The sequence below is a fragment of the Macaca nemestrina genome, chromosome 15 (assembly GCF_043159975.1).
Source record: "Macaca nemestrina isolate mMacNem1 chromosome 15, mMacNem.hap1, whole genome shotgun sequence".
Taxonomy (NCBI): domain Eukaryota; kingdom Metazoa; phylum Chordata; class Mammalia; order Primates; family Cercopithecidae; genus Macaca; species Macaca nemestrina.
Genome location: NC_092139.1, coordinates 83,000,706 through 83,023,550, shown reverse-complemented (window position 1 = coordinate 83,023,550; position 22,845 = coordinate 83,000,706). Strand labels below are relative to the sequence as shown.

Below are 22,845 nucleotides of genomic sequence, written 5' to 3'. Positions count from 1 at the left end.
ACATCGTGGTCAAGGAACAGGCAACTTTGAAGGGCCGGGTGTGGTGGGTGACGCCTGTCATCCCAGCTCTTTGTAGGGAGGACTTGGTAGGAGGATCACTTCAGGCCAAGAGTTCAAGACCAGCCTGGGCAACATAGTGAGACCATCACCCCAAAAAATTAAAAAATTCATCAGGCATGGTGATGCGTGCTGGTAGTCCCAGCTACTGAGGCAGGAGAATCAGTTGAGCATGGGAGGTCAAGGGTGCAGTGAGCTGTGACCGCGTCACTGCACTCTGGTCTGGGCAACAGAGGGAGACCCTGGCTCTTGTATTTGTTTTTGAGCTGGAATCTCATTCTGTAGGATCCCAGACTGGAGGGCACTGGTGCACTCTTGGGTTCACTGCAACGTCTGCCTCCCAAGTTCAAGTGATTCTCTCCCTCAGCCTCCCGAGTAGCAGGGATTACAGGCACCTTCCACCGTGTCCAGCTAATTTTTGTGGGTTTTTTTTTAGTAGAGCAAGGGTTTCACCATGTAGGCCTGGTTGGTCTTGAACTCTTGACCTCAGATGACTCACCTGCCTCGGCCTCCCAAAGTGCAAGGATTACAGGTGTGAGCTACCGTGCCTGACTGGGATACCCTGTTTTTAGGGGAAAAAAAAAAATTTATTTATTTATTTATTTATTTATTTTTAATATATCTTTTTCCTTTTGTGAGATGAGGCCTTAGACTGTCGCCCAGGCTGGACGGCAGTGGTGCAATGATTGACAACTGTTTTGAGGCCGCAGTTGTAAGTTTCAAAGAATTTAGGCTAGGTGTGGTGGCTAATTCCTGTCATCCCAGCACTTTGGGAGGCCACGGTGGATGGATTGCTTGAGCTCAAAGGTTTGAGACCAGCCTGGGCAACATTGTGAGACCCTGTTTCAAAAAGAAGAAATAATTAAAATAAATAAAGAATTTAAATAAGAATCACACAGCAAAGGTGAGGCAGCATAGAGCAATTTATTGTAAAGGGAAAATTATTTTGCACGTGAAGTGCAGAATAGCCTGGGCGCAGTTGCTCACACCTGTAATCCCAGCACTTTGGGAGGGTGAGGTGGGTGGATGACCTGAGGCCAGGAGTTCTAGACCAGCCTGGCCAACGTGGTGAAGCCCCATCTCACACTCTGTCTCCAAAAAAAAAGACAGTGAGTTGTGGCACACACCTGTAATCCCAGCTACTTGGGAGACTGAGGCAGGAGAATTGTTTGAACCCGGGAGGCGGAGGTTGCAGGGAGCCAAGATAGCCCCACTGCACTGCTGGGCATGGTGGCAGGTGCCTGTAATCCCAGCAACTGGGGAGGCTGAGGCAGGAGAATAGCTTGAACTCAGTGGTCAGAGGTTGCAGTGAGCCGAGATGGAGTCACTGCACTCCAGCAATCCTGAGGAGACTTAAGAACTAAACATAGTGTGGTCTCCTGGATGACATCTTGGGACAGGAAAAGGACATTATGGGAAATAGTAAAGAAATCTGAATCAAGATGAGCCCTAGTTAATCATAATATATCAGTATTGGTTTATTGGGACCAGGGATGGTGGCTCACATCCTAGCACTTTGGGAGGCTAAGATGGGAAGATCTTGAGGTCAGGAGTGTGAGACTAGCCTGGGCAACATAGCGAGACTACATCTCTCTAATTTTTTTTTTTTGTTTTAGTTAGTCAGCATGGTGGTATGCACTTACAGTCCCAGCTGCTAGGGAGGCTGAGGAGGGAGAATTGCTTGAGCCCAGGAGTTTGACGCTGCAGTGAGGTGTGACTGTCCCACTGTGCTGAAGCCTGGTCCAATTTTTCATTTAAAAAAATTTTCTTTTTTTTGAGGTGGAGCTTTGCTCTTGTTGCCCAGGCTGGAGTGCAATGGCAAGATCTCGGCTCACTGCAAACTCCGCCTCCTGGTTTCAAGTGATTCTTCTGCATCAGCCTCCGGAGTAGCTGGGATTACAAGCATGCCCCACCACATCCGGCTAATTTTGTATTTTTAGTAGAGACAGGGTTTCTCCATGTTGGTCAGGCTGTTCTTGAACTCCCGACCTCAGGTAATCTGTCTGCCTCGGCCTCCCACGGTGTTGTGATTATAGGCATGAGCCACCCAGCCCGGCCTTAAATTTTTTTTTTTTTTTTTTTTTAACTAAAACAAGGTCTCACTGTGTATCCCAGGCTAGTCTTGGACTCCAAGACTCAAGTAATCCTCCCACTTTGGCTTCCCAAAGTGCTGGGATCATAGGTGTGAGGTACCATGCGCAGCTAGGTTTTTTAACTGTAGCAATTTACCATACTAATTTAAGATATTCATAAGAAGGAAGCCAGGTACAAGGGTATGTGTGAACTTTGTGCTGTCTTGGCAGTTTGTCTGTAATTCTAAAACTGTTTTAAAATTAAAAGTTTACTCAACTTGCCAATGTACTGCTAAAGAAAAAAATAATAAAAACATTAAAAGTGTTTTATTTTGAAAATATTTCTTATTTATTTTTTTGAGACAGGGTCTCACTCTGTCACCCAGGCTGGAGTGCAGCAGTGCAGTGTTGGCTCACTGCAAGCTCTGCCTCCCAGGTTCAAGCAATTCTTCCACCTCAGCCTTCCAAGTAACTGGGATTACAGGCATGTGTCACCACACCCAGCTGATTTTGTATTTTTAGTAGAGACCGGGTTTCACCATGTTGGCCAGGCTGATCTTGAACTCCTGGCTTCAAGTAGTTCACCCACCTTGGCCTCGCAAAGTGCTGGGACTATGGTCGTGAGCCACTGTGGCCGGACTGTTTTTTAAATACTTTTTAGAACCAAGGTCTCGTTATGCTGCTCAGGCTAGATTCTAACTCCTGTGCTCAAGCAATTCTTCTGCCTCAACCTCCTGAGCAGCTGAGACTACAGCTTGTGCCACCACACCCAGCAAAAAGTTTATGTTTCTTTTTTTAAAAAAGAGAGGGCTTAGGACTTCCTGGAGCACAGACTTTAAATAGCAGTTGAGTCCACCATTGTGCTCCCTTCCCTCTGGATCTTTCTTCCTGAGTGCCTGTGAAAAACAAGCTTTGGCCCTGCCTGTGCGGCTCCAGCCCACCGGTGATTGTCGTTTCCTGACGGCCAGTCCTGTGGACTCTGGGCTTGCTTAGCCAACCCCACAAATGCAGAAGCCAAGGTTTTACCAATCTATCTATCTATCTAGATGTATGTCTGTATATAATTTTTTTGTTTGTTTGTTTGTTAGAGACGGAGTCTAGCTTTGTCACCCAGGCTGGAGTGCAGTGGCGCGATCTCGGTTCACTGCAATCTCCACCTCCCGGGTTCAAGCAATTCTTCTGCCTCAGCCTCCCGATTTGCTGGAACTGCAGGCATGCACCACCACACCTGGCTAATTTTTGTGTTTTTATGAGAGACAGATTTTCATCGTGTTGGCCAGGCTGGTCTCAAACTCCTGACCTCAGGTGATCTGCCTGCCTCGGCCTTCCAAAGTGCTGGGATTACAGGCGTGAGCCACTGTGCCCGGCTAGAAGCCATCCGTTTCTATATCTATGCAGATGTGTGTCGCTATATGTTTGTGTATATCTGAATCTGTGTATCTTTCCTACTGGTTCTGCTTCTCTGGTTTGAACCCTAAGACAACTTTTTTTTTTTGAGCTGGCGTCTTGCTCTGTCACCCAGGCTGGAGTGCAGCGGTTTGATCTCTGTTCATTGCAACCTCCGCCTCCTGGGCACAACTAGTATTTTATAATCTGTTAGGAATTCAAATATTTTTCAAAAGATCAAACTATATATTTAAATATATTTCAAATACAAACTTTAAAAATCATACTATGAAGCGTTAAGTAAGATTCTACATTATTAGGCCAGGGACGGTGGTTTAGGTCTCTAATCCCAGCACTTGGGGAAGCCAAGGGGGGCAGATTGCTTGAGCTCAGGAATTTGACACCCCCCTGGGCAACATAGCAAGACCCTGTCTCCACAAAAATAGAAAAATGAGCTGGGCATGGTGGTGCGTGCCTGTGGTCCCAGCTGTTTGGGAGGCTGAGGTGGGAGGATCACTTGAGCCCAGGAATTTGAGGCTGCAGGGAAGCATGACTGAGCCATTGCACTCCATCCTGGGTGACTGAGTGAGACCCCGTCCCACCTCCCAAAAAGGTTAACATCATTATATAATTGTACTCTAAATTTTTAGAAAAATCAAAGAAAATTAAGTATTATTTAAAAATAGGCAAGGTACAGTGGCTCATACCTATAATCCCAGCACACTGGGAGGGCAAAGCAGGTGGATCACCTGAGGTCAGGAGTTCGATACCAGCCTGGCCAACATGGTGGAACCCCATTTCTACTAAAATTGCAAAAGTTTGCCCAGTGTGGTGGCACGTGCCTGTAATCCCCGCTACTCGGAAGGCTGAGACAGGAGAATCACTTGAACCCAGGAGGTGAACGTTGCAGTGAGCTGAGATGGCGCCACTGCACTCCAGGCAGGGTGAAGGAGCGAGACTGTGTCTCAAAAATAAATTAATAAATAAATAGCTAAACAGTTGGTTCAAATGGACATAAAGATGGAAATAACAGACCCTGGGAGCTCCACAGGTGGGGAGGGAAGGAGGGGAAAGGGTTGAAAAACTGCTCATTGGGTACTATGGTCAGTGTTTGGGTGATGGGTTCACTAGAAGCCCAAACCTTAGCATTTTGCAGTGTACTCATGGAACACACCTGCACATGTGCCCCATGCATCTAAAGTTTACTACAATAAAAATAATAAACTTAGTGCAAAAGACAATTGTAGACATTTAATCATAAAACACTTAAGATAAAATAGCACTGATTTTTTTTTTCTTTTTTTTCAGGCCTTCTCATTCTGTCACCCAGGCTGGAGTGCAGTGGTGAGATCTCAGTTCACTGCAACCGCCATCTCCTGAACTCAAGCAATTCTCGTGCCTCAGCCTCTCCGGTAACTGGGATTACAGGCGCACACCGTCCACCTCCTGGGTTCAAGTGATTGTCTTGCCTCAGCCTCCTGAGTAGCTGGAATTGGAGGCACCCGCCCCCGTGCCTGGCCAATTTTTTTAAGGTTAGTGGAGACGGGGTTTCATGATGTTGGCCAGGCTGGTCTTGAACTCCTGACCTCAGGTGATCCACCAGCCTCGGCCTTCCAAAGTGCTGGGATTACAAGCATTAGTCACCGTGCCTGGCCAAATATTTTTCTTAAAAGTCCTTCATGTTTAAATAATCCCATTTCATTTTGATGACTTTGAGATTATCTGACAGAATTCTTGGGGAAAAGGTTAGGACTGTAATGTTTTTATTGACAGCAAGCAGTGTGTTTTGCTCGAAAAAAATCACTGCTTTCTTTTGATCTTTCGGTTTCATCGTGTATGAATGGGGAATTTTTTTTTTTTTTTTGAGACACGGTCTCACTCTGTTGCCCAGGCTGGAGTACAGTGGCATGATCGTGGCTCACTGCAACCTCCACCTCCTGGGTTGAAGTGATCCTCGTGGCTCACCCTCCTGAGTAGCTGGGATTACAGGTGCACACCAACACGCCCAGCGAATGTTTGTATTTTTAGTAGAGATGGGGTTTCAGTATGTTTGCTGGGCTGGTCTCGAACTCCTGACCTCAAGTGATCTGCCTGTCTTGGCCTCCCATAGTGCTGGGATTACAGGTGTGGGCCATTGCGCCTGACCTAGATGGAGATTTTAATTGATTCCCCAAGTCAGTTTCAATTCTGTCATGTTCATTATCTGCTTCTTCAAAAAGTCTTTGAACCAGAGCTAAGAATGATATTATTGTATCACTAGCTGGACGCAGTGGCTCACGTATGTAATCCCAGCACTCTGCGAGGCCAAGGTGGGTGGATCACCTGTCAGGAGTTTGAAACCAGCCTGGGCAACATGGCAAAAACCCGTCTCTAGTAAAAATGCAAAAATTAGCCAGGCACGGTGGCAGGTGCCTGTCATCCCAGCCACTTGGAAGCTGAGGCATGATAATAGCTTGAACCAGGGAGACAGAGGTTGCAGTAGTTGAGGCTGTGCCACTGCACTCCTGCCTGGGTGACAGAGGGAAACTCCACTCCACCTCAAAAAAAAAAAAAATTATTATTGCATCAGATGCTCTGTTTTGTTGGTGTTATTTTCTGACTCTCGAAGATAGTATAGAAGTGTGAAATATGGAAAAATTATTATTATTTTTTGAGACAGAGTCCCTCGCTCTGTCACCCAGGCTGGAGTGCAGTGGTGAGATCTTGGCTCACTGCAACCTTCGCCTCCTGAGTTCAAGTGATTCTCCCACTTCCTCCTCCCAAGTAACTGGGATTACAGGCTTGTGCCACCACAGCCGGGTAATTTTTGTATTTTTTGTAGAGACGGGGTTTTGCCATGTTGGCCAGGCTGGTCTTGAACTTCAAACCTCAAATGATTCACCCGCCTTGGTCTCCCAAAGTGCTGGGATTACAGGTGTGAGCCACTGCACTCAGACTGGAAAAATTATTTTTAAATTAATTAAGTGTATCCTTGTTCAATTTGGAATTTTAGTGAATCAAAAAACTCCATGAATAGTCTCAATACAAAATAATTCAGATTTCAGATTCAGGCCAAAACAATAGTATTACACCAACAAACATACCAGTATTTCCATATTTAAAGCGAGCACAACAGGCTGCGTGCGGTGGCTTGCCTGTAATCCCAAGACTTTGGGAGGCAGTGGTGGACGAGTGACTTGAGGCCAGGGGTTTGACACCAGCCTAGCCACCATGGGGATACCCTGTGTCTACTAAAAATACAAAAATTAGATGGGCGCGTTGGCACGTGCTTGTAATCCCAGCTACTCAGGAAGGTGAAGTTTGAGAATCACTTGAATCCAAGAGGTGGAGGTTGCAGTGAGGTGCGAGCTGCGATGGCACCACTGCACTCCAGCCTGCAAGAGTGAGACTCTGTCTCAAAAATTAAAAAGAGCACAGTGCATAAGGATATTGGAAAATCAGAATGCTGGAGACCAAGGTAGAAGGAGTAGGGTAGAACATAAAGAGAATACATTCTCAACGAATGCTTCTTGGAATAACTCTGTGATATTTTAGACAATTACCGCATCTGCCCTAAAACAGACCTAAAGCTAAGGAGTGAGTTTCCTTGCTCTATTGGTGAACTAATTAATGTTTTTTTCCTGAGAGCTACTGTGTGGCCAAATGGGCATTCCTGAGTGAAGACTCGCTACGGGCAGCATTCTGCTAGGGTTTTGTTCTTTCTTTCCTTTGTTTTGTTTTGTTTTGTTTATTTTGAGACGGAGTCTCACTTTGTCGCCCAGGCTGCAGTGCAGTGCAAGCTCCTCCTCACAGGTTCATGCCATTCTCCTGCCTCAGCCTCCCGAGTAGCTGGGACTACAGGCACCTTCCACCATGCCCAGCTAATTTTTTTTGTATTTTCAGTAGAGACAGGGTTTCACCATGTTAGCCAGGATGGTCTTGCCCTCCTGACCTCGTGATCCGCCCACCTCAGCCACTATAGCCTTGAACTCCTGGGCTCAAATAATCATCCTGACTCAGCCTCCTGGATAGCTGGGGCTACAGGTGTGTATCATCATGCTCAGCTATTTGTGTTTTTTTTGACTTTTTCTGTAGAAACAAGCTCCTGCCATGTTGCCTGGACTGGTCTCCAATTCCTGACCTCAAGTAATCCTCCCACCTCAGCCTCGCAGTGTTGGCATTACAGGCATAAGCCACTGTGCCAAGCCTTTTATCACATCTTGAAGTCAGTAAGAAGTAGATCATCTCGTCTGGCTGGGCACGGTGGCTCATGCCTGTAATCCCAGCACTTTGGGAGGCAGAGGCGGGCAGATCACGAGGTCAGGTATCGAGACCATCCTGGCTAACGCGGTGAAACCCTCTCTCTACTAAAAACACAAAAAAAGAGCGAGGAGACTCTGTCTCAAAAAAAAAAAAAAAAAGGAAGAAAAAAAGTGGATTATCTCATAGACCAGAGATTTCAGAACAAGCCAGTATTTTGGCTATTCTTGGCCCTTTGCATTTTTTTTTTTTCTTTGAGACAGAGTTTTGCTCTTGTTGCCCAGGCTGGAGTACAATGGTGCAATCTCAGCTCACTGTGACCTCTGCCTCCCAGGTTCACGTGTTTCTCCTGTCTCAGCCTCCCAAGTAGCTGGGATTACAGGCATGTGTCACTACACTTGGCTAACTTTTTTGTGTTTTTATAGTAGAGACGGGGTTTGCCATGTTGGCCAGGCTGATCTGGAACTCTTGACCTCAGGTGATTCACCCGCCTGTGCTTCTCAAAATTTTGGGATTACAGGCATAAGCCACCACAACCAGCCTGCATTTTCATATAAATTTAGAATTAGCCGGGCGTGGTGGCAGACATCTGTAATCCTAGCACTTGGAGAGACTGAGGCGGGAGGATTGTTTGAGCCCAGGAGTTTGAGGCTTCAGTGAGCTGTAATTGCACCACTATACTCCAGCTTAGACAACAGAGCAAGACACTTTCTAAAAACGAAATTAGAATCAGCTTGTCACTATTTATTAAGAAATATGTTGAGATTCATCCTAATGATGACTGTTTGTTTAAAAAAAAAAAAAAAGCGCTGGATGCAGTGGCTCACATCTGTAATCCCAGCACTTTGGGAGGCCGAGGCAGGCCAATCACAAAGTCAGGAACTCGAGACCATTCTGGCTAAAACCGTGAAGCCCCATCTCTACCAAAAATACAAAAGAAAAGAAAAAAAGCCGGGCGTCGTGGCGGTCACCTGTAGTCCCAGCTACTTGGGAGGCTGAGGCAAGAGAGTGGCGTGAATGAAGGAAGCGGAGCTTGCAGTGAGCCGAGATTGCACCACTGCACTCCAGCCTGGGTGACAGAGCGAGACTCTGTCTCTAAAGAAATAAATAAATAAGAAAAGAAAGAAATCTGTTTAGATTTTGATAAGAATTACATGTAATCTAGAAATTACTTTGAGGAGAACTGATCTTTATGATATTGAGTATTCCAATCCATGAAGATGGTATATTTCTCCAGACTCACACAAATATTAATGAATGCAAAAGAAAACATCAGGATGGTAGGGTTGTTGATGCAGAGAACACCCATGGGAATGTCGTTCTGGCACTACTTGCCTTCTAAGGGCTGCCTCTGCTCCTTTCTTCCCTTTGCTAGGTTGCCCGATTATTATGTGAACTTATCCTATGCCCAGTGCTGATTGATTCAAGGGAACGCACCTGCCCAGGTCAGTCCAATAAATGTCCTTACACAGATTTTTCAAACGGAGACTGAAAGAGAGTTGAACTAGGCTCTCTGATTGCAAAATATAAAATTTAGGAGCTCCTGGTAACCGTGCTTCAGATTATGTGAACTAGAGGGTTGGGGGAATTGCTGAGAAATAAGGACAAATCTGAAAGAAACGGAGACATGACAAGAGAAGAGAGTGGTGTTTGAGTCTCTGGCTCCACAGAGTTCTTAAGGCCAATGAGTTCTGAGAGATAGTCAGAACGATCTTGTTTATGAATTCCATGAGACAGTCCATAAATCTGTCTTTAGGCTTAAGCTAGTTTGAGTGGGGTTTCTGTCACTTGGAACAAGAGTCCTGACTACTGCAGTGGAGTGGAGTTAAAAGGTATAACCTCAATAGGTGAGCTAGCTCACTTTAAAAGGCTTCCAGTTTGAATTACACTCCATTCCCTCTGGTACCCCTAGAAAGAGCCTTCTCTAACACAGGCCAGGAACTAGCAGACATGCTTTTGTTTTTTTTCTTTGCAGAAATGTTACTGCCTTGATTTGGGACAGATTATCAGAGTTGGACACCGTTATCCTCTCTATCATACAGGATTTATCACTTGTAAGTATTTGTCTTATGTTTGGGTGCTACATTTTGGTTAGAATTTAATGATCATATCTCTCATCAAGATTACCCACATGATCACTCTAAGGCTGTTGTAAGCCTAACTGACAAGTATTCCATATGTCAAGATGTCAAGTGCAACCCAAAATAAGATGTAAGCACCAAATGGGACTGAGAGAAATGCTAAAAATCTTCACCCTTACTGCCTTTCTTGATGATAAACGTGCATCCTCTGAGGGAAATAGTGTTATAGTGATATAAAGTAAGGTTCTGAAATTGGAAGAGATTGGGGGCCAGGTGTGGTGGTTCACGCCTATAATCTCAGCATTTTGGGAGGCCAAGGTGGGTGGATTGCTTGTACGCAGGAGTTCCAGATGAGCTGGGCAACATTGTGGGACCCCATCTCTAAAAATAAAAAAAAATAAAAAAAATTGGTATAGTGGCTCACGCTTATAATCCCAGCTACTCAGAAGGCTGAGATGGGAGGATCACTTGAGGAGGTCAAGGCTGCAGTGAGCTGTGATCATGCCACTGTACTCCAGCCTGGGTGACAGAGTGAGAACCTGTCTCAAAAAAAAAAAAAAAAAAACCTTGGAGGGAAGAATTTTTGAAGATACTGTCATGCAGGGAAAGGGTGTGCCGTGTATATGCAGAGGGTCCTCAGCTTTCCAAACTTAACTCTGGAACAGGCTACCTTTCATACATTTTATATACTGTATACTGACAGACCCAACACACTTTTCAAAGGACACATTTGAGCCTTTTTTTAAAAAAGTTTTTTTAAGACAGAGTCCTGCTCTGTTGCCCAGGCTGGACTGCAGTGGCACAATCTTGGCTCACTGAAAGCTCCACCTCCTGGGTTCAAGCGATTCTCCTGCTTCAGCCTCCCAAGTAGCTGGGACTGCAGGTGTGTGCCACCATGCCCAGCTATTTTTTTGTATTTTTAGTAGAGGTGGAGTTTCACTGTGTTAGCCAGGATGGTCTCAATCCCCTGGCCTGGTGATTCCCACCACCGCCTCGGCCTCCCACAGTGCTGGGATTACAGACGTGAGCCTCTGCGCCTGGCTGTACTACTATGAATAGGTCTTAATAGGTTTTAATTGTTAATTATTTTTAAATTGATGTCAAAAATCTTCTACACATGGATGAAACTTGAAGATATTATACTTAGTGAAATAGGCCAGCCACAAACAAATGTCATTTGAATCCACTTTTATGAGGTACCTAGAATTGGCAAATTCACATAGACAGAAAGTAGATTTGAGGTTATCAGGGTGAGGGGGAAGGAAGAATGGGGGACTGTAGTTAATGGGTTTAGAGTTTCTGTTTGGGAAGATGAAAGAGTTCTGGAGATGGATGGTGGTGAAGGTTGCCCAATAGTGTGAATGTAGTTAGTGGCACCGAGCTGTACGTTTAAAACTAAAGTGGAAATATTGATGCTATGTATGTTTGAGTGCAATTATAAAAATGGATCCAGGTGTGGTGGCTCACACCTGTAATCCCATCACTTTGGGAGGCCGAGGAGGGTGGATCACCTGAGGTTGGAATTTCAAAACCAGCCTGGCCAACGTGGAGAAACCCTATCTCTACTAAAAATACAAAAAATTAGCCAGGCGTGGTGGTGCACGCCTATAATCGCAACTACTTGGGAGGCTCAAAAAACCCAAATCAAAAACAAAAAGAAAAATTAGCCAGGCGTGGTGGTGCATGCCTGTAATCCCAACTACTTGGGAGGCTCCAAAAACCAAAATCAAAAACAAAAAGAAAAATTAGCCAGGCGTGGTGGCACGTGCCTGTAGTCCCAGCAACTTGGAGGCTGAAGTAGGAGAATCACTTGAACCTGGGAGGCTGAGGTTGCAGTGAGCCAAGATGCCGCCACTGCACTCCAGCCTGGGTGACTGAGCGAGTCTCCATCTCAAAAAAACAAAGTTTTTCTTGAAAATAAAAAATAAAGGTCAGTCACAGTGGCTTAGGCCTGTAATCCTAGCACTTTGGGAGGCGGAGGTGGGTGAATCATGAGCTCAGGAGTTTGAAACCATAATGGCCAACATGGTGAAACCCTATCTCTACTAAAAATACAAAAATTAGCTGAGCTTGGTGGTGTGCGCCTGTAGTCCTAGCTAGTTGGAGGCTGAAGCAGGACTGTCCGTTGAACCTGGGAGGCGGAGGTTGCAGTGAGCCGAGGTCACATCACTGTGCTCCAACATGGAGACAGAGCAAGACTCTGTCTCAAAAAAGAAAAAAGAAAATCTCGCTGGGCATGGTGGCTCATGCCTATAATCCCAGCACTTTGGGAGTCCCAGGAGCTCGAGACCAGCCTGGGCAACATGGTGAGACCCCATTTCTACAAAACAGTATTACAAGAAAAATAGCTGGGCGTGGTAACACATGCCTGTGGTCCCAGCTACTCAGGAGGCTGAGGTGTGAGGATCACTTGAGCCCAGGAGATCAAGACTGCAGTGAGCTGTGATGGCGCCACTTCACTCCAGTTTGGGTGTCAGAGTGAGATCCTGTCTCAACAAATAAATAAACAAATAAACAAAGAAAAATCTTATGTTCACATCACAAAACCAATCACCAATTACTAGACCAGCTTCTAAGGTAGAAACACTCCAGTCTGAACCCCTGGCAGGGAGCTTGCACCCAGTAAGCCCCAGCTCAACACCACATCCTTGTACCAAAGAGAGTTTGAGATTAAAATCCAGAAAAGCAAAGTTCACTCTTCTTATGGTTTTGGAGTCTCAGAAGGTGGTTTTATTGTTTCTTAATTATATTGAGCCTTCTTTTAGCGTTAAAGGGAATGTCACCATGTACGGTGGCTTATGCCTGTAATCCCAGCACCTTGGGAGGCCAAGGTGGGCAGATCACCTGAGGTCAGGAGTTCGAGACCAGCCTGGCCAACATGGTGAAACCCCATCTCTACTGAAAATACAAAATTAGCAGGCTGTGGTGGCACATGCCTGTAATCCCAGCTACTCTGGAGGCTGAGACAGAATTGCCTAGAACCTGGGAGTCAGAGTTGTAGTGAGATCATGCCAGCCTGGGCGACAGAGCGAAATTCTGTCTCAAAGCAAAAAAAAAAAAAAAAAAAAAAAAAGAATGTCTAAATGCAGTAGCTAAGTATGCAGAAGCCATTTCAGTGTGGGAGGCGAGGTGACTGAGTCCAGGGACTCCAGGTTTCTGGCTGAGGGGTTGAGACCGCCCATTGTCATTGTGATGAGTTGAAGGTGGAAAATGAGCTGGGCTGGGGGAAGGTGGTCATCTCCTCTGGATGTGATTTGAGAGTCCTGTTAGGTAGTTCACTGGGCATGGTCAGTAGGCAGTTGAGCTGAGAGGGTTTGGAGCTGGGATAGACTCCAGCCTCACCATGTGGGCAAGAGTAGGGGTCACAGAGTGTGAAGATGGCCAAGAAAGAGGACTGGGTGGGGGTCTGGGGTAGTCAGCAGCTGGTCATGGGCCATGGAGAAACAGATGCCAGGGGAAGAGGAAAGGGGAGTCAGACCCCAAGGGGAAAAGTGTCACTGGAAGGAGGGGCCAACTCCGTGTCACATCCAGCAGAGACACCAGGTACAGCAGAAGGACTATGGACATGACCATGAGGAGTGCCTTGTTGGCCATGACCTGGGAGAGATGGGGGTGAGAGCATGGGGGACCACACCATGTCCCCAGTATACAAAACAGTGCCTGGTAGACGGGATGGATTTATGGATGGACGGACAGGTGAATGGATGGATGAATGGACAGATGATAGATGGATGCAAAGACAGATGAATAGATGGACAGATGCATAGATGGACGGATGGACAGATGGAATGAATGATCAGAAAAGACTTCATGAACAATGTGAGACTGAGCTGCATCTCCCTGGATAGATATAAAAGCAGAAGAATCTCGTCTTGAGTCGGGAATGACCCAGTCTCCTGGTCCAGGGAGGAAGTCAGGCTGGCAGCCTGGCTTGACTGGGGACACTTGTGGTGGATTTCAGAGGCCCTTAAAATGGGGCCAAGTGAGGTTGGGCAGGTCTGAGCCAGCTCAGCACTCCTCAGCCACACCGCACAGCTGCTTCAGGGGATCTGTCACTCAGGGAGTTGCTGGGACCCGCTGGGCCAGCGTTACCATCGGCACCAACAGCTTCAGAGAGTGGGACACAGGCTGGGGTGACTCTAAGGCTGTGGGCGGCACCTGCTGCAGAGAAGGGACATGCAGAGAGACACTACTGGGATACTGGGCACCCCCTGCCCTGTGCCTAGGTCACAACCTCTACACTGCAGCCCTGTGCCCCTCACACCCAGCAGGTTCCTGCTCCAGCACAGCTCCTGGACTGGCCCCAGGTGCTGGCCCCGGAGGTTTCAATCCAAGCATAATTTACCGAGGCATGTGTTTGGCAGCGGGACCCAGCTCACCGTTTTAGGTAGGTGGCTCTGACAACCTTCCCCAGCCTGTCCCACCCTCTCTGGAAAAGTCTGTTTTCTTTCTCTGGGGCTTCTTCCCCTCTGCCCTCCAAGTCTTAAGCATGGAGCCCTTCCTTTCTCCATGGAGTTTGGGGGAAGCGGGCTAGTCTCAGGGTATCCTGCAGGAAGGGCCCCCACAGAGGGAGCAGCCGCCTTCAGGTTCCAACAGCAGGACACAGCCTGGTCCCGGTGCGTGTGCTGGGATTGGGCAGGGTTAGGGCTCCTCCCCTCTCCCAGGGCAGATGTCTGAGTGAGGGACAGAGGCCAGTTCTGATGAGGGGCCCTGCAGTAGCCTTAGAGACAGTCCCAGGGACCCCAGGATCTAGGCTGAGGGCTGGATGGTCCTCTAGCCTCGGAGGGCCACACGGGGTCCTGGGGACACAGGGGTCACCCCAAGGGGAGACCAATGGAAGGCACAGAGAGGACTCTGGGTCTAGGCTGCAGCTTTGTGGCTTGTGCTGGGTCAGGACCTGGGGACACCGAGAAACAGGTGAGACTGGGTGAGGTCCGAGAGTCCAACTCTCCCAGGACAGTCACAAGAAAGGACAGGGTCTCTTGGGGCAGAGATGTGACTGTCCCTGGAGTCCTGTCACCTCTGGGGCCTGGTATCTCTCTGTTTACGGGTCGACTGCCCGCCTTCATTTGAAGAAGGGCACCTTAGACTCAGGAGGTGACTAGCGGGAAATAAATGGGGGTGCAGAGAACTCTAGGGCCACCAGGTGAAGTCCAGGGGCATCAGAGGCTGCTGGGGTGGGCGTGGGGTCTGTGGTGACCCGAAGTCTGGGCAAGCAGTCCCAAGAACCCAGCCGATGTGAAGGAGCCTGTGGTCGGGCTGGTAGGATGGGGGTGACGGCAGAGCCCCAGGGTTTGACTGGGTGGAGCCTGTGCTTTACCAGGAGAGGTGAGTGGGTCAAGCTGGGGCACAGCTTGTTGCCCCAGGGGGTGGGAGGCTCCAGGCCATGCCACCCCACACTGTGCCAGAACAGTTTTGTGTGCTGTGGGAGAGACTCCTAGATTCCTAATTCAGACTCCAGAAAGCAGGAAGGAGGGAGCACAGCGTGCCCTGGGTACACACGGGGAAACCGAGGCTGTAAAGGAAATGACTGGGCCAGGATGCCTGGGAAAGGTGACTTGGGAAGGCCCCTAGGAAGGTGCAGGGTTGTCTGCTCTCCAGAGGGCTCTAGTGGAAAGGAGGGAATTAAGATGGGGGGAGAGACTCTGAGTGCACCAGCTAGCCACACCATGAACCCTCCCAGAGACTTTAGACAGAGAGAGGTGCTCCACAGCACCCCACGCTACCTCTGCCATCTCTCACACCCTCCTCTGTCCACATAGGTCAGCCCAAGGCCACCCCCTCAGTCACTCTGTTTCCGCCATCTTCTGAGGAGCTGGAAGCCAACAAGACCACACTGGTGTGTCTCATGAGTGACTTCTATCCAGGAATCTTGACGGTGATCTGGAAGGCAGATGGTACCCCCATCACCCAGGACATGGAGATGACTGCGCCCTCCAAACAGAGCAACAAGTATGTGGCCAGCAGCTATCTGAGCCTGACGCCTGAGCAGTGGAGGTCCCGCAACAGCTTCAGCTGCCAGGTCACGCATGATGGGAGCACCGTGGAGAAGACAGTGGCCCTTGCAGAATGTTCATAGGTTTCCAACCCGTCCCCCACCTACGGGGTCCTGGAGCTGCAGGATCCCAGGGGAGGGGTCTCTCTGCATCCCAAGCCATCCAGCCCTTCTCCCTGTACCCAGTAAACCCTCAATAAACATCCTTTGTCAACCAGAAATCCTGCTCCCTCTCTTCATTTCTTATCTCTCATACAATTTGATGCTTCTCCTGGGTTCTCAGTGTGGCGTTGGGGGAATCCTGGCACCAGTGGGAAAGCAGCCTGGAGGAGAGGATCACAGGCTCCCAGGCGTGTCCCCTGGGGACATAGGCCAGGATAGGAGGAGTCGGCTCAGTGAACACCGGTCCATCCATTCTCTCCCACCTCCCCTTCCTCCTTGCAGCTCACCCTTCAACTCGCTGCCTGTGTTTTGGAGGGAGCTATTTCTGGCTGAGCCTCCAGATACACCTTCTGTCCCTGTCCTGGTCTGGACCTTCCCCTGACCCACGGCCTCTCTTTCCTCAGCCTGGAAATCCTACTCTAGGCCTGGATTCCCTGTGCTTCTGGCTCTGGCCCCTGGAATGCCATCCTTCCTCTCTGCCCAACTCCCCACCCCGAAGGGCTGGACTGTCTAGGACACTCCCACACCATCAAATTCATGAGCTCTTAAATTTGGGGCCCACTTTGATTTTTCACCTGACAGCAGGTTCAGAGGTGTGAGAAAAATAGGAGGAAGTCAGGAAGGAAACACACATGAAAGGCCTGCAAGAGGCTCAGGACACTTGTAAAAGATAGGCTCTGAGCTCCCCAGGAACAAGTGCAAGAAGGGTAATAGGTGCTCCATCATTTCTTTCTTTCTTTTTTTTTAGATGGAGTCTCGCTCTCGCCCAGGCTGGAGTGCAATGGCACGATCTTAGCTCACCATAACCTCTGCCTCCCCGGTTCAACGAATTCTCCTGCCTCAGCCTCCTGAGTAGCTGGGATTACAGGTACATGCTACAACACCCAGCTAATGTTTGTATTTTTATTAGAGACGGCTTTTCACCAGTTGTTCAGGCTGGTGTGCTCCATCATTGCTAAGAGATTACACAAGTCTTTGCTCGAGTGAAGTTGGTGTTTTCAATGCTGAGGCCAGGCAGCTCATCATAATTAAAAGTGGGGATGTGTTTTACCCAAGGCCTCACTACTGAGGGATTTGGGCTCTGACATGTGCACAGGTGACTGCCTGGCAGCCAGCCCTAGGACATGGAGATTTTCTCAGATGTTTGGCATAGAAAGTCACTGACCATCTTTGGAGGAAGCATCATTTTTGGGAAACACTTCTCCATTGGATCCTGAGCTTCAAGTGGAAAACCAGGTCCTGTGATGGGAATTTCTCTGTGAGGCTCCCTGGGTCTGGGGCTCCAGCTGCTCTCTGAGAAGAAGGTGTACGGGGAGAGCATGGCCCAGCCACACCCAGCCCCTCCTGCATGGTTCCTGCTGAGCAGGGTGTTAGAAGGGTGGGGGCACCACCAGTGGTCAGGCCTGTGTTTCTGATGGTGGGGCCAAGGAAGGACACTCAGGGCATCCTAGGGAGTCTCTCCGATGGCTCCTGTTTGACTTTCCTGTGGCTGCTGTCACAAATGACTGCTAATTTAGAGGCTTAAAGCATCACGTATTGATTCTGTCCCTGGTGTGGGGTCAGACATCCAAAATGAATCCTAGAGTGCTAAAATCAGGGTGCTAGGCAGGCCAGGCTCCTTCTGAGGGCTCTGGGGAGAATCCATTTGCGGGATTTTTCCAGCTTCTAGAGGACACCCTGGGCTCCTGGCCCCTTCCTCCAACTTCAAAGCCAGAGCTCAGCACCTTCAAGTCTCTCCCACGCTTCTCTCTCTCTCCCCACCGTCTTCTCTCACCCTCCCTCTTTCTCTCCCTTTCTTTCCTTTCACCCGCACACCTGCTCTCACTCTGACCCTCTTGCCTCCTTCTTTCCCTTATAGAGACCGCATCTTGGACCCACCCAGATAACCCAGGATCATCTTCCACCTCAGGCTCCTTCACATCCTCACATCTGTAAAGTCCCTGTGGCCACACAACACTGCACATGGACAGGTCCCGGGACTGGGACACAGCCATCCCTGGGCCCTAATTCAACCACCCACAGCTCCTTTCCCTCCTTCTTCTCTCCTCCGGGTATAAGAAGGGAATGCAGAGAGGTTGGTCAATGAATACACACCTACAGTTAGATGCAAGGAGTGTGTTCTAATGTTGCATAGCAGAGTAGGGTGGCTATGGTTAGCAATAATGTATTGTATATTTCAAAATAGCTACAAGAGAGAACTTCAAATATACACAACACATAGAAATGGTAAATACTCAAGGCCATACTCCAAATTCACTGTCTTAATGATGACATGTTGGATCCATGGAACCAAACAGTACATGCGCCTCATAAAAATGTTCAATATTATGTATCAGTATAATATTTTCTACAAATAAGAAAGCAAAAAAAAAAAAGAAGTTAAGCATAAAGTAGGTATTTGACCTAGCAATTCCATCGCTAGGAATTTATCTAGAAGAAATGAAAGCATGTGTTCAAAAAGACGTATACATAAATGTTCTCAGCAACCTCACTCACTCCAGGCAACAACTGGAAACAACCCAAGTGTCCGTCAGCTAGAGAATGGATAGACCCATGTGGTCTGTGCATACAGTGGAGTGCTGCTCAGTTATACAAAGAAAAGAAACTGGATACAGGCCACAGGAGGGATGAACTTCAAAACATTACAGTAAGTGAAAGAAGTAAAACTCCATGAGGGAAGTTGGTGGGTATGGACATAGTTTTGAACTGGCAGAATTTTTCTGTGTTCATCGGGGTATTATGTGTTGAGTCCCTATTGATCAGGTACTGTGCTAGGTACGGCCATTAGAGAAATGAGAAGCAGACACCAGCTCCATTGTGATGAGACTCACCCGATCAGCCATTTCTGATGAACACTCAGGTACCCTGACTCTCACTGCTCACATTTGTAGGCTTTACTTAATGCCACTTAAACCTCCCTATTCTCCAAGTCTTCTTTCTTTTCCATTTTGTTTTTTAGACAGAGTCTTGCTCTGTCACCCATGCTGGAATGCAGTGGCACCATCTTAGCTCACTGCAACATCTGTGTCCTGGGTTCAAGCAATTCTCCTGCCTGAGCCACCTGAATAGCTGGGATTGTAGGTGCCCACTGCAACACCCAGCTAATTTTTGTATTTTTAGTAGAGACGGGGTTTTGCCATGTTGGCAAGGCTGGTCTCGAACTCCTCCTGACCTCAGGTGATCCGCCTTCGTCGGCCTCCCAAAGTGTTGGGATTACGGGTGTGAGTCACCACACCTGGCCTCCAAGTCTCCCTCTTTCTAGCTCCCCTCTTTAGACACAGCTTTTTAAAGCAATCTCTGCCTTACGCATGGCTTCAATTGTTTTTTATATGCTCTGATGACAATAAAATTTAAATATTATTTATATATAGCAGCTTTATTTTACATGACACCTCATTCACTACGATTGTAAATTCAAAGTTGCTCTAAGAAAGTAATAACTAGGCCGGGCGCAGTGCCTCAAACCTGTAATCCCAGCACTTTGGGAGGCCAAGACGGGCGAATCAGGAGGTCAGGAGATTGCGACCACCCTGGCTAACACGGTGAAATCCCGTCTCTACTAAAAAAAAAGTACAAAAAACTAGCCATGCGAGGTGGCGGACGCCTGTAGTCCCAGCTACTCGGGAGGCTGAGGCAGGAGAATGGTGTAAACCCAGGAGGCAAAGCTTGCTGTGAGCTGAGATCGTGCCACTACACCCCAGCCTGGGTGACAGAGCAAAGACTCTGTCTCAAAAAAAAAAAAAAGGAAAGTAATAACCAAAAAGTTGTCATATTTTAGTATGCAAATTTTAGGAAATTTCCGTAATGGTTTGACTGTGTATGTGTTTTTTTTAAAAACATGACTTGTGATGTCACAGAATGGAGTTATCCTACAGAGGTTTCTATCTAACTTTCTACCAGAGAGCTCCATTTGAATGCAATACTTAAGAGTCCAAAGCTATGTCTTTTTGTTGTTGTTGTTTTTGTTTTTGAGATGGAGTCTCGCTCTGTCACTCAGGCTAGAATGCAGTGGCATGATCTTGGCTCACTGCAAACTCCACAACCTGGGTCCAAGTGAGTCTCCTGCCTTAGTCTCCTGAGAAGCTGGGACTACAGGCACCCACCATCGCACCTGGCTAATTTTTGTATTTTAGTAGAGATGCAGTTTCACCATGTTGGCCAGGCTGGTCTCAAACCCCTGACCTCATAATCCACCCAGCTCGGTCTCCCAAAGTGCTGGGATTACAGTCGTGAGTCATTGCACCCAACTGAAAACTATCTTATTCCCCATACCTATTCCTCTTCCTACATTCTCTGTGTAGGAGAAAGTCATTGCTATTTACCCAGTCCTTCAAACTAGAGCCTCAGCAGCTTGTTTTTCCTTTTACTTGCCCTGTTCTTCCACATCTAATCATCTAGTGCTTCCTGTTCTCTCTCCCAAATGATCACAACATTCTTCCATATACTGCAGTCATTTCCACTGCTTTTATCCTTACCTGTTCTTCCAGATGAACATAATGTCTCTCTCTCTTTTTTTTTTTTTTTTTTTTTGAGACAGAATCTCTCTCTTTGGCCCAGGCTGGAGTTCAATGGCATGATCTTGGCTCACTGCAACCTGTAACTCCCAGGTTCAAACAATTCTCCTGCCTTAGACTCTTGAGTAGAATGGACTACAAGCACCCGCTACCACGCCAGGCTAATTTTTATATTTTCAATAGAGATGGGGTTAGTGATCCACCCCCCTCAGGCTCCCAAAGTGCTAGGATTACAGGCATGAGCCACCGTGCCTAGTTGTACCAGGGTTTTCTATTGAGTTTCTTGCCAAGGGTGACATCCAGTAATAACTCCCCGGCACTTTCCTCAGGACTGGAAAGCTCAAGCAGCCCAGGGTGAATAAAAGCCTGAGTAGTGCCTTCACCACAGAGGGGCAGGGTGGCCACAAGGTGGCCTGTTGTATCGACCTGTTGTATCGACTCCACCTGTAGCTGGTGCAGGGGGAAGGTGGCGCCCTGTTATGAATCTGTTATTTATGAGGCTGTGGCTGCTGCAACATCAGAATCCATACTGTAGAGCCCGGCAAGCTGGATGTGGGAGCCACGGAGGGCCACGAACTGCAGCACATCAGCAACCAAAACATGCCCACAGGTAAAAAAGCCACGGGTGCCGTTTACTTACTGGCACACCTATGGCCACCCTCACCCCCTTCCCATAGCCTCATCCCCAGAGACATCCTCAGCTTCCAGCTCCCTCCTGCCCATAGCCAGCTTTCCCAGATCTGGGGCATGGGGACAAAGGCTGACTCTGCCTCTTGTCTTTGTCATTGAGGCTTTTTTGATCTAGAAAAGGGAGAGCCCGTTTTGCAATGAAAATTCAAATACCCCAATTTTGGAATCCCCATCCCATTCTCTAGCTTACCTGGCTGGCCAGTTTGGTACCTAAATAGAGGAATCAGGTAAGGGTCAGATTGTTTCTTTTCTACCATCCCTTAAGGTAGCTTATTTTTTTTAATTTTTATTTATTTATTTATTTAGTTAGTTAGTTAGTTAGTTAGATGGAGTCTTGGTCTGTTGCCCTGGCTGGAGTGCAGTGGTGTGATCTCAGATCACTGCAACCTGTGTTTCCTGGGTTCAAGTGATTCTTTAACCTCAGCCTCCTGAATAGGGACTACAGGTGCCCGCCACTAAACCTGGTTATGTTTTTGTATTTTTAGTAGAGACGGGGTTTCACCGTGTTAGCCAGAACGGCCACAATTTCCTCACCTTGTGATCCACCTGCCTCGGCCTCCCAAAGTGCTGGGATTATAGGCATGAGCCACGGCGCCCAGCCCACATCTTCCATTTCTTTGCACTGTGTGTGCGTCCACTGAGTCAGTGGCTGCTCATGCTCGCCCCAGCCCCCGACAGTGGGACAGTCCATCACAGGGATCAGTACCTGGTGAGTGCTGAGCCTCACTCACCTAGCTGTGCAGGAGGTCTCCAGTGAGGGTGATGGGCACCAGGCTAATGATAATGTCCTGAGTTCTGATGTGGCACTGGCCCTTTTCTGTCTGCTATGGATTGGAGCATCTCTTTTTATTCATTTCTTTATTTTTTGGAGACAGAGTCTCACTCTGTCACCCAGGCTGGAGTGTGCAGTGGCTCAATCTTAGCTCACTGCAACCTCCACCTCTCAGGTTCAAGCGATTCTGCAGCCTCAGTCTCCCAAGTAGTTGGAATTTCAGGTATGGGCCACCATGCCTGGCTAATTTTTGCATTTTTAGTAGAGACAGGCTTTCACCATGTTGGCCAGGCTAGTCTCAAACTCCTGACCTCAGATGATCTACTGCCTCGGCCTCCCAAAGTGCTGGGATTACAGGTTTGAGCCACCACACCCAGCCATGGATTGGAGCATTTCTAAGGCTTGAGGTAGTCATATTATGAAATACAATGCAGTATCTTCCTGATCTTCCCTGCTTTGACCAAGTGCTGAGGAATGAGCCCAGCACTGACAGATGTTGACCTGCACTGTTCTACATGATCCCTTACACTTCTCAGAATCTGCGAGCTGACCAGAAGCCTGTGGGCTTTCTATGTGTATTTCACAGTAATGTCCATGCCAACATCTCTTGTTCCCTGTACCTTTTGCTACCCAGGGTTATGTGACCACTGGGGCCCCAGTTGATGATGGGCAAAGTTTGGCAGCTTATAGGCCACACAGTTCCAGGGACACACATAGGTGCTGGAACTCCCTGGTGTGGGGTCCTATCAGCAAGCCTGAGTGATGACACAGTTGAGTCATACAGACCATCAACATTGGGACCCATTTCTGGGTTCACTTTTGCCTCTTCCATTCAGGAGGTCAAAATCTGGGTTCACTCCTTTCTGCACGCTCTCCA

General features: G+C 47.9%; 1 protein-coding gene across 1 annotated transcript in view; it reads left to right on the top strand.

Moving 5' to 3' along the window:
* The window catches only part of LOC105497383 (aspartate-rich protein 1-like), a 116,321-nt gene that overhangs the window by 89,464 nt on the left and 4,012 nt on the right, over positions 1 to 22,845 (top strand). The window lies entirely within an intron of this gene.